Raw genomic sequence first — 13,297 nt, forward strand, 5'->3', positions numbered from 1 at the left:
GGCGGGTTCCGAGGGCCGCGGGGACCGGGATCGCGCGGGGAGGCTTGGCCCCCGTTCATAACTGCTTGCAGTTCTAGTTAGGGGGCCAAGCCCGCGGGGCCTGGGGACCGCGAATGCAAGGCATACGCGGTTCCCAGGACCAGCGGTGCTGGGAACCCTATTGTTTTTGTTCAGATTTTTATTATTATTATTATTATTTTTATTCTTCTCCCGATAAAACTCATGCTGCAGGCTAAACCGTGCAAGGTAGGGCGGTGCAATTTGGAGGGTTGGCCCACACCCCCGCACGTACCTCAGACACAAAAAACTGCACACGTCCGCCTACAGGGGGCGCTATAACCAAGGACAACGCGTTTTGGCCTATAACTCCCACACCGTATGTCGCACATTCAAAAACCTTATATCCCCACATTCCTTGAATGGAGCTGAGTCACTTTGTAATTGGCCACGCCCACTTCCGCCTAAATAATTTTTTCGCAAAATCGCGAAAACTGGCAAACCTGCTTTTTCCAACTCCTCCTAGGGATTTTGTTTGATCTGCACGAAAATTGGCCCGGACACTCTTCTGCTGCTCCTGAGCTTAAGTTATCAAGAGATGTTTTTTGGGTTGAAAATTCCGCGAATTATTAACGAACAAATTTGCGTAGCTAGCCGTAAAAATGGAAAATCTTGCATATCTCGGTCAAAGTAAATGCTATCGACACCAAATCAGAGATCCTTGGTTGGCATGAGACTGGGAGCCTATGAGCTGAATTTGGCGAATGTTTGCTCCTAGGGGGCGCTAGAGATATGGGAAGTTTATATCTCTAGAACGGCTGCACCGATTTCTACGAAATTTGGTCCGTACGAAGTAGGGCCGGTCCTGAGGCCATAACTTCAAGGGGGTCATGACAGGTCAATGTGGGCGGGGCTTATGACAAGATAAACAAAAAAAATTAATTTCTGCCAAAGTATAAAACTTAGGGCTTTGAAATTTTATGGGTGCATGTAGAATAGGACTCAGACCCCGCCTACCGAAAATCGCGTTTGTGCTCCACTAGGGGGCGCTATAACGCATTTTTACCTATAACTTCCACATTTTAAATGACCCGTTGAAAAATCTTATATTGCCGTATTCCCCAAATAGCGCTGGATTTTTTGACGTAGGCCCCGCCCACTTTCGCCGAAAATTCCCGTCGCTAAGTCGCCGCGTGTCCGAAACCTACTTTTTCGAACTCCTCCTACAGTTTAAGCGCTATCTGCGCCAAACTTTGCACATACAATGTCTAGACGTGTCTGATCTAAAGTTATCAAAAGAATTGTTGCACGACAAAAAATTCGCTAATTATAACCGAACTATTTTTCGGCTAGCTTAAAAAACACATGTTGTGTCATATTTCGGTCAAACTTAAGTTTTTCGACTCCAAACTTAACACGGTGGTTCCAGAGGTCATCCGCAGACTCTGTGCCAAATTTGGTGCGGATCGGCCAATAGGGGGCGCTACAAACCCCAAAAAATCGAGTTTCCGAAAAGTTGCTCGGATTCCTACGAAATTCGCTGCGCATGATGTGGACTCCCTCCTGATGCCAACCGCCAACTTACGTAATGATTGGTCAAAGTGGGCGGGATTTATTACAACAAATCAAAATCACCACGCATTCTGCCTTTGGCACTAACAGTGCACACCCACTACAGTGAATACTGCAGCTCAGCATCAGACTGTGTCCTGACAATTGCCCTGAACTGGAAGGCCGCGGCTCGGACGACGGCGCGCGTCCCCGCGATCGCCCCGAGCCCCGCGTCCCTCGGGGCCCGCGGCGGCGGGTTCCGAGGGCCGCGGGGACCGGGATCGCGCGGGGAGGCTTGGCCCCCGTTCATAACTGCTTGCAGTTCTAGTTATTATTTTTATTCTTCCGTTGATAAAAGTCCCGCTGCAGGCTAAACCGTGCAAGGTAGGGCGGTGCAATTTGGAGGGCTGGCCCACACCCCCGCCCGTACCTCAGACGCAAAAAACTGCACAGGTCCGCCTGTAGGGGGCGCTATAAGCAATGACAACGCGTTTTGGCCTATAACTCCCACACCGTATGTCGCACATTCAAAAACCTTATATCCCCATATTCCTTGAATGGAGCTGAGTCACTTTGCAATTGGCCACGCCCACTTCCGCCTAGATCATTTTTTCGCAAAATTGCGAAAACTGGCAAACCTGCTTTTTCGAACTCCTCCTAGGGATTTTGTTCGATCTGCACGAAAATTGGCCCGTACACTCTTCTGCTGCTCATGACCTTAAGTTATCAAAAGATTTTTTTTGAGTTGAAAATTCCGCGATTTATTAACGAACAAATTTCCATAGCTAGCCGTAAAAATGGAAAATCTTGCATATCTCAGTCAAAGTAAATGCTATCGACACCAAATCAGAGATCCTTGGTTGGCATGAGACTGGGAGCGTATGAGCTGAATTTGGCGAATGTCGGCGCCTAGGGGGCGCTAGAGATATGGGAAGTTTATATCTCTAGAACGGCTGCACCGATTTCTACCAAATTTGGTCCGTACGATGTAGGGCCAGCCCTGAGGCCATAACTTCAAGGGGGTCATGACAGGTCGATGTGGGCGGGGCTTATGACAAGATAAACAAAAAAAATTAATTTCTGCCAAAGTATAACACTTAGGGCTTTGAAATTTTATGGGTGCATGTAGAATAGGACTCAGACCCCGCCTACCGAAAATCGCGTTTGTGCTCCACTAGGGGGCGCTATAACGCATTTTGGCCTATAACTTCCACATTTTAAATGACACGTTGAAAAATCTTATATTGCCGTATTCCCCAAATTACGCTGGATTTTCTGACGTAGGCCACGCCCACTTTCGCCGAAAATTCCCGTCGCTAAGTCGCCGCGTGTCCGAAACCTACTTTTTCGAACTCCTCCTACAGTTTAAGCGCCATCTGCGCCAAACTTTGCACATACGATGTCTAGACGTGTCTGATCTAAAGTTATCAAAAGAATTGTTGCACGACAAAAAATTCGCTAATTATAACCAAACTATTTTTCGGCTAGCTTAAAAAACACATGTTGTGTCATATTTCGGTCAAACTTAAGTCTTTTGACTCCAAACTTAACACGGTGGTTCCAGAGGACATCCGCAGACTCTGTGCCAAATTTGGTGCGGATCGGCCAATAGGGGGCGCTACAAACCCAAAAAAATCGAGTTTCCGAAAAGTTGCTCGGATTCCTACGAAATTCGCTGCGCATGATGTGGACTCCCTCCTGAGGCCAACCGCCAACTTACGTAATGTTTGGTCAAAGTGGGCGGGATTTATTACAACTACTCAAAATCACCACGCATTCTGCCTGTGGCACTAACAGTGCACACCCACTACAGTGAATACTGCAGGTCAGCGTCAGGCTGTGTCATGACAATTGCCCTGAACTGGAATGCCGCAGCTAGGACGACAGCGCGCGTCCCCGCGATCGCCCCGAGCCCCGCGTCCCTCGGGGCCCGCGGCGGCGGGTTCCGAGGGCCGCGGGGACCGGCTCGCGCGGGGAGGCTTGGCCCCCGTTCATAACTGCTTGCAGTTCTAGTTATTATTATTATTTTCTTCCTCTATTTTTATTCTTCCGTTGATAAAACTCATGCTGCAGGCTAAACCGTGCAAGGTAGGGCGGTGCAATTTGGAGGGCTGGCCCACACCCCCGCACGTACCTCAGACACAAAAAACTGCACATGTCCGCCTGTAGGGGGCGCTATAACCAAGGACAACGCGTTTTGGCCTATAACTCCCACACCGTATGTCGCACATTCAAAAACCTTATATCCCCACATTCCTTGAATAGAGCTGAGTCACTTTGCAATTGGCCACGCCCACTTCCGCCTAAATAATTTTTTCGCAAAATCGCGAAAACTGGAAAACCTGCTTTTTCCAACTCCTCCTAGGGACTTTGTCCGATTTGCACGCAAATTGGCCCGGACACTCTTCTGCTCGTCATGACCTAAAGTTATCAAAACATTTTTATTGGCTTGAAAATTCCGCGAATTATTAACGAACAAATTTCCATAGCTAGCCATAAAAATGGAAAATGTTGGATATCTCGGTCAAAGTAAATGCTATTGACACCAAATCACAGATCCTTGGTTGGCATGAGACTGGGAGCCTATGAGCTGAATTTGGCGAATTTTGGCCACTAGGGGGCGCTAGAGATATGGGAAGTTTATATCTCTAGAACGGCTGCACCGATTTCTACGAAATTCGCTGTGCATGATGTGGACTCCCCCCTGAGGCCAACCGCCAACTTACGTAATGATTGGTCAAAGTGGGCGGGATTTATTACAACAAATCAAAATCACCATTCTGCCTTTGGCACTAACAGTGCACACCCACTACAGTGAATACTGCAGCTAAGCTTTGTCCTGTGTCCTGACAATTGCCCTGAACTGGAATGCCGCAGGTAGGACGACGGCGCGCGTCCCCGCGATCACCCCGAGCCCCGCGTCCCTCGGGGCCCGCGGCGGCGGGTTCCGAGGGTCGCTGGGGCCGGGTCGCGCGGGAAGGCTTGGCCCCCGTTCATAACTGCTTGCAGTTCTAGTTATTATTAGGGGGCCAAGCCCGCGGGGACTGGGGAACGCGGATGCAAGCATACGCGTTTCCCAGTACCAGCGGTGCTGGGAACCCTATTGTAATTGTTCAGATTTTTATTTTCTATTTTTATTCTTCTCCCGATAAAAGTCCTGCTGCAGGCTAAACCGTGCAAGTTTGGACGATGCAAATTTGAGGGCTGGCCCACACCCCCGCACGTACCTCAGACGCAAAAAACTGCCCATGTACGCCTGTAGGGGGCGCTATAACCAAGGACAACGCGTTTTGGCCTATAACTCCCACACCGTATGTCGCACATTCAAAAACCTTATATCCCCACGTTCCTTGAATAGAGCTGAGTCACTTTGCAATTGGCCACGCCCACTTCCGCCCCGATTTTTTTTCCCGCAAAATCGCGAAAACTGCAAAACCTACTTTTTCGAACTCCTCCTAGGGATTTTGTCCGATCTGCACGAAAATTGGCCCGGACACTCTTCTGCTGCTCATGAGCTAAAGTTATCAAAAGATGTTTTTTGGGTTGAAAATTCCGCGAATTATTAACGAACAAATTTCCGTAGCTAGCCGTAAAAATGGAAAATGTTGCATATCTCGGTCAAAGTAAATGCTATCGACACCAAATCAGAGATCCTTGGTTGGCATGAGACTGGGAGCCTATGAGCTGAATTTGGCGAATGTTGGCGCCTAGGGGGCGCTAGAGATATGGGAAGTTTATATCTCTAGAACGGCTGCACCGATTTCTACAAAATTTGGTCCGTACGACGTAGGGCTGGTCTTGAGGCCATATCTTCAAGGGGGTCATGACAGGTCGATGTGGGCGGGGCTTATTACAAGATAAACAAAAAAAATTAATTTCTGCCAAAGTATAATACTTAGGGTTTTGAAATTTTATGGGTACATGTAGAATAGGACTCAGATCCCGCCTACCGAAAATCGCGTTCGTGCTCCACTAGGTGGCGCTATAACGCATTTTTGCCTATAACTTCCACATTTTAAATGACACGTTGAAAAATCTTATATTGCCGTATTCCCCGAATAGCGCTGGATCTTCTGACGTAGGCCCCGCCCACTTTCGCCGAAAATTCCCGTCGCTAAGTCGCCACATGTCCGAAACCTACTTTTTCGAACTCCTCCTACAGTTTAAGCGCCATCTGCGCCAAACTTTGCACATACGATGTCTAGATGTGTCTGATCTAAAGTTATCAAAGGAATCGTTGAACGACAAAAAATTCGCTAATTATAACCAAACGATTTTTTGGCTAGCTCAAAAAACGCATGTTGTGTCATATTTCGGTCAAACTAAAGTCTTTTGACTTCAAACTTAATACGCTCGTTCCAGAGGTCGTCCACAGACTCTGTGCCAAATTTGGTGCAGATCGGCCAATAGGGGGCGCTACAAACCCAACTAGGTGGCGCTATAACGCATTTTTGCCTATAACTTCCACATTTTAAATGAGACGTTGAAAAATCTCACATTGCCGTCTTCCCTGAAAAGCGCTGGATTTTCTGACGTAGGCCACGCCCACTTTTGCCGCAAATTGCCGTCGCTAAGTCGCCACATGTCCAAAACCTACTTTTTCGAACTCCTCCTACAGTTTAAGCGCCATCTGCGCCAAACTTTGCACATACGATATGTAGACGTGTCTGATCTAAAGTTATCAAAAGAATTGTGGCACGACAAAAAATGCGCTAATTATAACCGAACTATTTTTTGGCTAGCTTAAAAAACGCATGTTGTGTCATATTTAGGTCAAACTAAAGTCTTTTGACTTCAAACTTAAGACGCTCATTGCAGAGGTCATCCGCAGACTCTGTGCCAAATTTGGTGCGGATCGGCCAATAGGGGGCGCTACAAACCCAAAAAAATGTGCTAATTATAACCAAACGATTTTTTGGGTCGCTTAAAAAACGCATGTTGTGTCATATTTCAGTGAAACTAAAGTCTTTCGACTTCAAACTTAACACGGTCGTTCCAGAGGTCAACCACAGACTCTGTGCCAAATTTGGTGCGGATCGGCCAATAGGGGGCGCTATAAACCCCAAAACATCGAAATCAAAATCACCACGCATTCTGCCTTTGGCACTAACAGTGCACACCCACTACAGTGAATACTGCAGCTCAGCATTGGCCTGTGTCCTGACAATTGCCCTGAACTGGAATGCGGCGGCTCGGACGACGGCGCGCGTCCCCGCGATCGCCCCGAGCCCCGCGTCCCTTGGAGCCCGCGGCGGCGGGTTCCGAGCGACGCGGGGACCGGCTCGCGTGGGGAGGCTTGGCCCCCGTTCATAACTGCTTGCAGTTCTAGTTATTATTTTTATTCTTCTCCCGATAAAACTCATGCTGCAGGCTAAACCGTGCAAGGTAGGGCGGTGCAATTTGGAGGGTTGGCCCACACCCCCGCACGTACCTCAGACACAAAAAACTGCACACGTCCGTCTACAGGGGGCGCTATAACCAAGGACAACGCGTTTTGGCCTATAACTCCCACACCGTATGTCGCACATTCAAAAACCTTATATCCCCATATTCCTTGAATGGAGCTGAGTCACTTTGTAATTGGCCACGCCCACTTCCGCCTAAATAATTTTTTCGCAAAATCGCGAAAACTGGCAAACCTGCTTTTTCCAACTCCTCCTAGGGATTTTGTTTGATCTGCACGAAAATTGGCCCGGACACTCTTCTGCTGCTCCTGAGCTTAAGTTATCAAGAGATGTTTTTTGGGTTGAAAATTCCGCGAATTATTAACGAACAAATTTGCGTAGCTAGCCGTAAAAATGGAAAATCTTGCATATCTCGGTCAAAGTAAATGCCATCGACACCAAATCAGAGATCCTTGGTTGGCATGAGACTGGGAGCCTATGAGCTGAATTTGGCGAATGTTGGCTCCTAGGGGGCGCTAGAGATATGGGAAGTTTATATCTCTAGAACGGCTGCACCGATTTCTACGAAATTTGGTCCGTACGAAGTAGGGCCGGTCCTGAGGCCATAACTTCAAGGGGGTCATGACAGGTCAATGTGGGCGGGGCTTATGACAAGATAAACAAAAAAAATTAATTTCTGCCAAAGTATAACACTTAGGGCTTTGAAATTTTATGGGTGCATGTAGAATAGGACTCAGACCCCGCCTACCGAAAATCGCGTTTGTGCTCCACTAGGGGGCGCTATAACGCATTTTTACCTATAACTTCCACATTTTAAATGACCCGTTGAAAAATCTTATATTGCCGTATTCCCCAAATAGCGCTGGATTTTTTGACGTAGGCCCCGCCCACTTTCGCCGAAAATTCCCGTCGCTAAGTCGCCGCGTGTCCGAAACCTACTTTTTCGAACTCCTCCTACAGTTTAAGCGCTATCTGCGCCAAACTTTGCACATACAATGTCTAGACGTGTCTGATCTAAAGTTATCAAAAGAATTGTTGCACGACAAAAAATTCGCTAATTATAACCGAACTATTTTTCGGCTAGCTTAAAAAACACATGTTGTGTCATATTTCGGTCAAACTTAAGTTTTTCGACTCCAAACTTAACACGGTGGTTCCAGAGGTCATCCGCAGACTCTGTGCCAAATTTGGTGCGGATCGGCCAATAGGGGGCGCTACAAACCCCAAAAAATCGAGTTTCCGAAAAGTTGCTCAGATTCCTTCGAAATTCGCTGCGCATGATGTGGACTCCCTCCTGATGCCAACCGCCAACTTACGTAATGATTGGTCAAAGTGGGCGGGATTTATTACAACAAATCAAAATCACCACGCATTCTGCCTTTGGCACTAACAGTGCACACCCACTACAGTGAATACTGCAGCTCAGCATCATACTGTGTCCTGACAATTGCCCTGAACTGGAAGGCCGCGGCTCGGACGACGGCGCGCGTCCCCGCGATCGCCCCGAGCCCTGCGTCCCTCGGGGCCCGCGGCGGCGGGTTCCGAGGGCCGCGGGGACCGGGATCGCGCGGGGAGGCTTGGCCCCCGTTCATAACTGCTTGCAGTTCTAGTTATTATTATTATTATTATTATTATTATTATTATCATTTTTTTTTTTTTTTTCAGTTTCTAAAACTCAAAGATTCAAGTTTATCTTATCTCAACTAAAGATTATACATCAGCAAAACCTTCAAATTAAGTTTTTAAAGTGTATTTCAAAACTTAAGAGTTTGAGTTGGGCTCAGGACTCAAAAATCTATTGTATTTTAAGTCATCTCAACTATATTTTTACAGTGTGTCTCTCGGAGAGGTCCCATAAAAAAAAAAAAAAAAAAAAAAAAAAGAAAGAAAAACAGCTGTCAACGTTATGATGACAATTTAAAGTATCTTTTTTTTCTCATATTTTAATACATGGGATGATTTTTTGGGCACTATGGTGAAATATAGAATGGGCGCTCTGTGGAGCTATGGGGTCTAGAGGGTATTATATTCCATTTCTGCCATATTCTGCCACACTCTAAAATGTGACAAATATGTAAGTCTTGTAAAATAATCTTTTATAAGCAAATCTTTCTAAACAAATGTAGAAACTTTCTCTGACATTGCTTAAGACTTCAACAAGGCTCCATTTATCACAATACAAATATTCAATTAAGCTTCAGCCAGCTTTCAAGTTAAATGAAAGACAAACAATGCATATGCTTTGAACTGCAATAAACAAAACAAAATGCAAAAATAGGTGGATTTATACAGGCAATCTGGGTATTTGAATTTCCCAAAGCTCCATGGCCATTAACAACTTGCAGTAGAAGTATCCCTAAAGATTTTGCGGTCACTATCCAGTATTTAAAACTAGGTGTATTAATGCTGGTATGGTCTGAGTTATCTAGAACGCAAGATAATTTAAGCAACTCCAACCAATTCAACAAATAAATTCAATAATTTTTCACAAGGACAGAAAATCGGTGCATCTATAGTACAACTTAACTGGTAGTTAAGGCTCACTGCCATCAATCTTTCTGTAACATCTTTAACATTTAGGGGTGGTGTGTCCCAGCATTTTAAAACAAACATTTGGATAAATACACAAAGAGGTTCTTTGCAATCATCTGACTCATTCCCTGAGTCTGACTTCTCAAAATGACTCTGCTCTTCAAAAGACTGCTAATGCCACTTACATTCTATCAAGCTTTTATTTGCTAAACTTCACAAACTGGTTTAGATTAATCAAGATGGGATTAAACCTCCAACCGATATCCCACAGACTGGGACACTATAGAAACTTAAGTATAACAAGTAACCAAAATCATCCATCTGTGACTGAGTGTAACTTACTAAGAACTTTGCAGAGGTTAGTTGCAAATATATGAGTTTAACACTCAAATCAAGTATCTGTGCTTCAGGATCCCTTGCTATTTTAAGGATCTGCTGGCAGTACACCCACCTACTGCAAAAGAGCATTGAAGCTGTGAAGTTTTGGTCTCAGGTTACCTACACCCAGGCTGAGCATCACCCTCTGAATGAAGTCAAAGGTGTTCTTTAGTCTTTTTGGATAATCCAAATGAAGAGCATATATTAGTCCAAATGTAACACAAAAAGCTTGTGCGTGGCTTCCAATGTCATCCACAACGATATTACCTTCCAGTATGATAGCAGTGCTGGAGGGTTCAAGGTGCAGGGCGTGTGGACCTGGCTGCTGTCTGTCTTCAGGTATAACAGTCAATTCCCCAACAGGAACTTGTGTGTTATCAGTGTCCTGCAGATATAAAGGAAGGTTAAAAACTAATTTGAAAATTTTGGCTTCATAGTGCAAAACCTTCAACATACCAAATTATGCAAATTATGTGTGGCACCCTGGACATTTCAGTGGTATTATTTATGTTATTAACTGGGCCACCCCTCTTAATTTTTCTGATTGCTTATTGCTTGTGTAGACCCACCTGATTTCAAACTGGACTAAAGTAGTTGTATCTGTCTGCCATCATGGTTCCTGCTTTTGTGGGCATTAAATATAGTGTAGACACAGGTTTCAAAATTACAATCCCTGTAAGGGCACTGTACTTTTTGGTGCATCCAGATATGTGTCCGTAAGTGTGAAAAAAAATCTCTTTCTACACATGGCTCATTGAAGTCACAAAGCTGACATCAGAACACATTTTTTTGTGGCATCACAATGATCATCAATCTGGGAGTGTGCTCTTGATAGATGTACCTTAAGAGCATTAAAGGACTTGAATGTGCAGGGGCACTCTTTATGAACACATGGTAATGGTGATGTTCTTGTGTAACCACCATGTTTCAATCTATAATGTTTAAGTAATTGCCCTCTCTTTTCACATGTGAAGTTGCAAAACTTATATGTCCACTGCATCAGTGTTGGTTGTCTGTCGTCAAGCTGTAAAAAAAAAAATAATAATAAAAATAAGGTCACAAAAATGGCATCAAAAATGGCTCAAATACTTGAAGACATCTGAGGTCAATGAATTTTGGCAGAGCAAGCAGGGCATCTCTTATTGGCATTTTTGCTCATTCTAAGATCCAGAATGACCACAGCTAAACAGTTATGAGCAATACACATGTAAGTCAGGTTGTTCCTTAGTTGGTTCTGGCTGTGGTCATTCTGCCCTGCATGCTCTGCCCAAATTCATTTACCAAATTTGTAAATGCTACTTTGAAGCAGAATTACAAAATGAAAGAGTTATGGTAGGGGTAATCAATTATGATTTGCAGCATCATCATGTTTAAGCTACATTATAATTTAACTGTAAATTACAATTTATAGATTAGCACAAGCCATGGCACACTGACTCACTTTCGCCGCTTTTTTTCTCGCTCTTGTCTTCTCACTCCTTTACATTTCTCTTCTTCTCTTCTGTCACTGTTGCTGTCACAAGAGTACCAGCTGTTTTCAACATCTCTATTCAGTGAAGGCCCGCCCTACTCTGCCTGTGATTGGCTGACAGCCCGACTACTCTGCCTGTAATTGGCTGACTTTCTTGTTAGAAAGGAGTCGAACTGTAGTTTCCGCGGTCCTGGTGCGCCACAGGTCAGCGGGACCGAGACGCCCAGTCTGTCAGTCCTTCGCCCTTCCTGATTGGCCCCGGGCTGCAAAAATCCCGCGGGTGAAGCGAAAAAACAAAACAAACAAACAAAAAAAACAGAATGGCGGAGCAGCGTGTGTGAGAAGAGAAGAGAGTGTGTGAGACAGGAGAGGAGAAACTGGACTGGAGCGTAAACCAGCCGCTCCACTATCACCCGCGGGGTGTTTGCAGCTCTGCCGGTCAAGAAGAGATCAGTCGGTCAGCCAGCCTGCCTGGTCTTCAGGTCTGGAGAAACACAGTGTCATGCTACTGTCGCCAAATAACCATAACCTCTCTTATTTTGTAATTTTGCTTCAAATTAGCATTTGCATCATGATCACATCATTTATGTGCTATAGCTAACTATAAATTATCATGTGAATGACATGATAATGGCGGTTTTAGTTAGCTGCCTTGGCTAATGTTAGCTAACAATAGCATAGCCTAGTTATCTCCAGAGATGTTTTTAATACCTATGTTCAGAAAAAAATGCCCTGCCAAAAATTTAGTTGTAAGTAATTAAAGTATAGCTGACAATTGAAAGACTGAACAACTTACCAAGAGACCCAGAAAATGTTGTTTTCTTCCCAAGTTTTTGTCCACGGGTTTCTGGAAACTTCTCTTGTACTGCTCTACTGCACAAGTGCTCTGCTGAGCCTCTGTGTTCATTCCAGGAACTGAATGTTACAAGTCCAGTTTACTCAAATGAACTTAGTTTTAAACCTCCTTAAGGAAAAATGAGTACATACTTATATTCCATGAGTTAAATCAACAGGATAGGGACAGATAAGTAAAGTACACTATTATGATTTAAGTAAGCATAGCTATTACCTTTTAGAGTGCAGTAGATTCCTGTAAATCTCACATGCTGGACCTTTAAATTCGTGCAAATAATTTGTACATTTGCGTTCACATGTGCAGCTCTTCTGAGTAATGTCTAGATGAGTGCAGAGTTGCAGCGCAACTGTGAGCTGCAGTGTTTTTGGCCTCACCCACCCTGAAAAATCCAAGCTCCAGCTGACAGAACACACCACACTGTAAATATAGCAGTTCAAGACAGTAATACAACAGCTCTTTCAGAGATCATTGTTGTGTTACTGTGGGTTATTATCCTGTCCTCGCCTGTGATTAGAGTTGTGAAGGAACCAGGTGTTGAGCTTTGAAGTCTTTGTTTCTTGCTGGTTTATTATTGTGGTAGGATTCTCCCTCACTCACCCCGTGTTGGTGGTTTTCTGGTGGGGTTCAGGCGCAGTTCATTGTGTTGTTGGATTAAGAAAGAATTTCAGGCAGGGGAAAGCAGCAGGTTCAGCAGTTTTCCTCCCAGCTGTCAAACACTCCAGGAACTGGCAGCCACAGATCTCCAAGGACTAACTTCAGACGCTCACTCACATATGTGTGTGTGAACAGCTGCTGATGAGGAACTTTTCACTGTATGTTGAGTGCAGGCTTTTGCCTTTGGTTTCCATTTTATGACTTGTATTATTATTATGATATCCTTCAGTGCTTGGGGTAAGTGGAAACATGGACAGTCCACTTATTTCCAAATTCAGGTTCATTTGTAGTTTACTGAGATAAAAGCAACACAGCATAGCCAAGAAGGAAAAACAAAACAAGTCAAGCTGAGTTTACGGACCATGAATTAACTTGCAGAAACCTGAATGTAAAAATAACATTTAACATATGGAGCAGGGATCCCTCTAGACACAACCTGAGTAAGGCCTCTCA

General features: G+C 44.8%; 1 protein-coding gene and 1 long non-coding RNA gene across 2 annotated transcripts in view; one reads left to right on the top strand and one right to left on the bottom strand.

The window, feature by feature from the left end:
• cemip (cell migration inducing hyaluronidase 1) overlaps positions 1 to 13,297 on the top strand; it is a 328,468-nt gene that overhangs the window by 183,018 nt on the left and 132,153 nt on the right. The window lies entirely within an intron of this gene.
• On the bottom strand, positions 10,851 to 12,455 carry LOC146333362 (uncharacterized). The gene is made up of 3 exons (XR_014771330.1): positions 12,404 to 12,455; positions 12,131 to 12,231; positions 10,851 to 10,887 (listed from the first exon to the last, which is right to left on the bottom strand). It is a non-coding gene; the product is annotated as an uncharacterized LOC146333362 (long non-coding RNA).

This window comes from Lutjanus erythropterus, chromosome 1 (assembly GCF_056507025.1).
Source record: "Lutjanus erythropterus isolate fLutEry1 chromosome 1, fLutEry1.hap2, whole genome shotgun sequence".
NCBI classification, from domain to species: Eukaryota; Metazoa; Chordata; class Actinopteri; order Lutjaniformes; family Lutjanidae; genus Lutjanus; species Lutjanus erythropterus.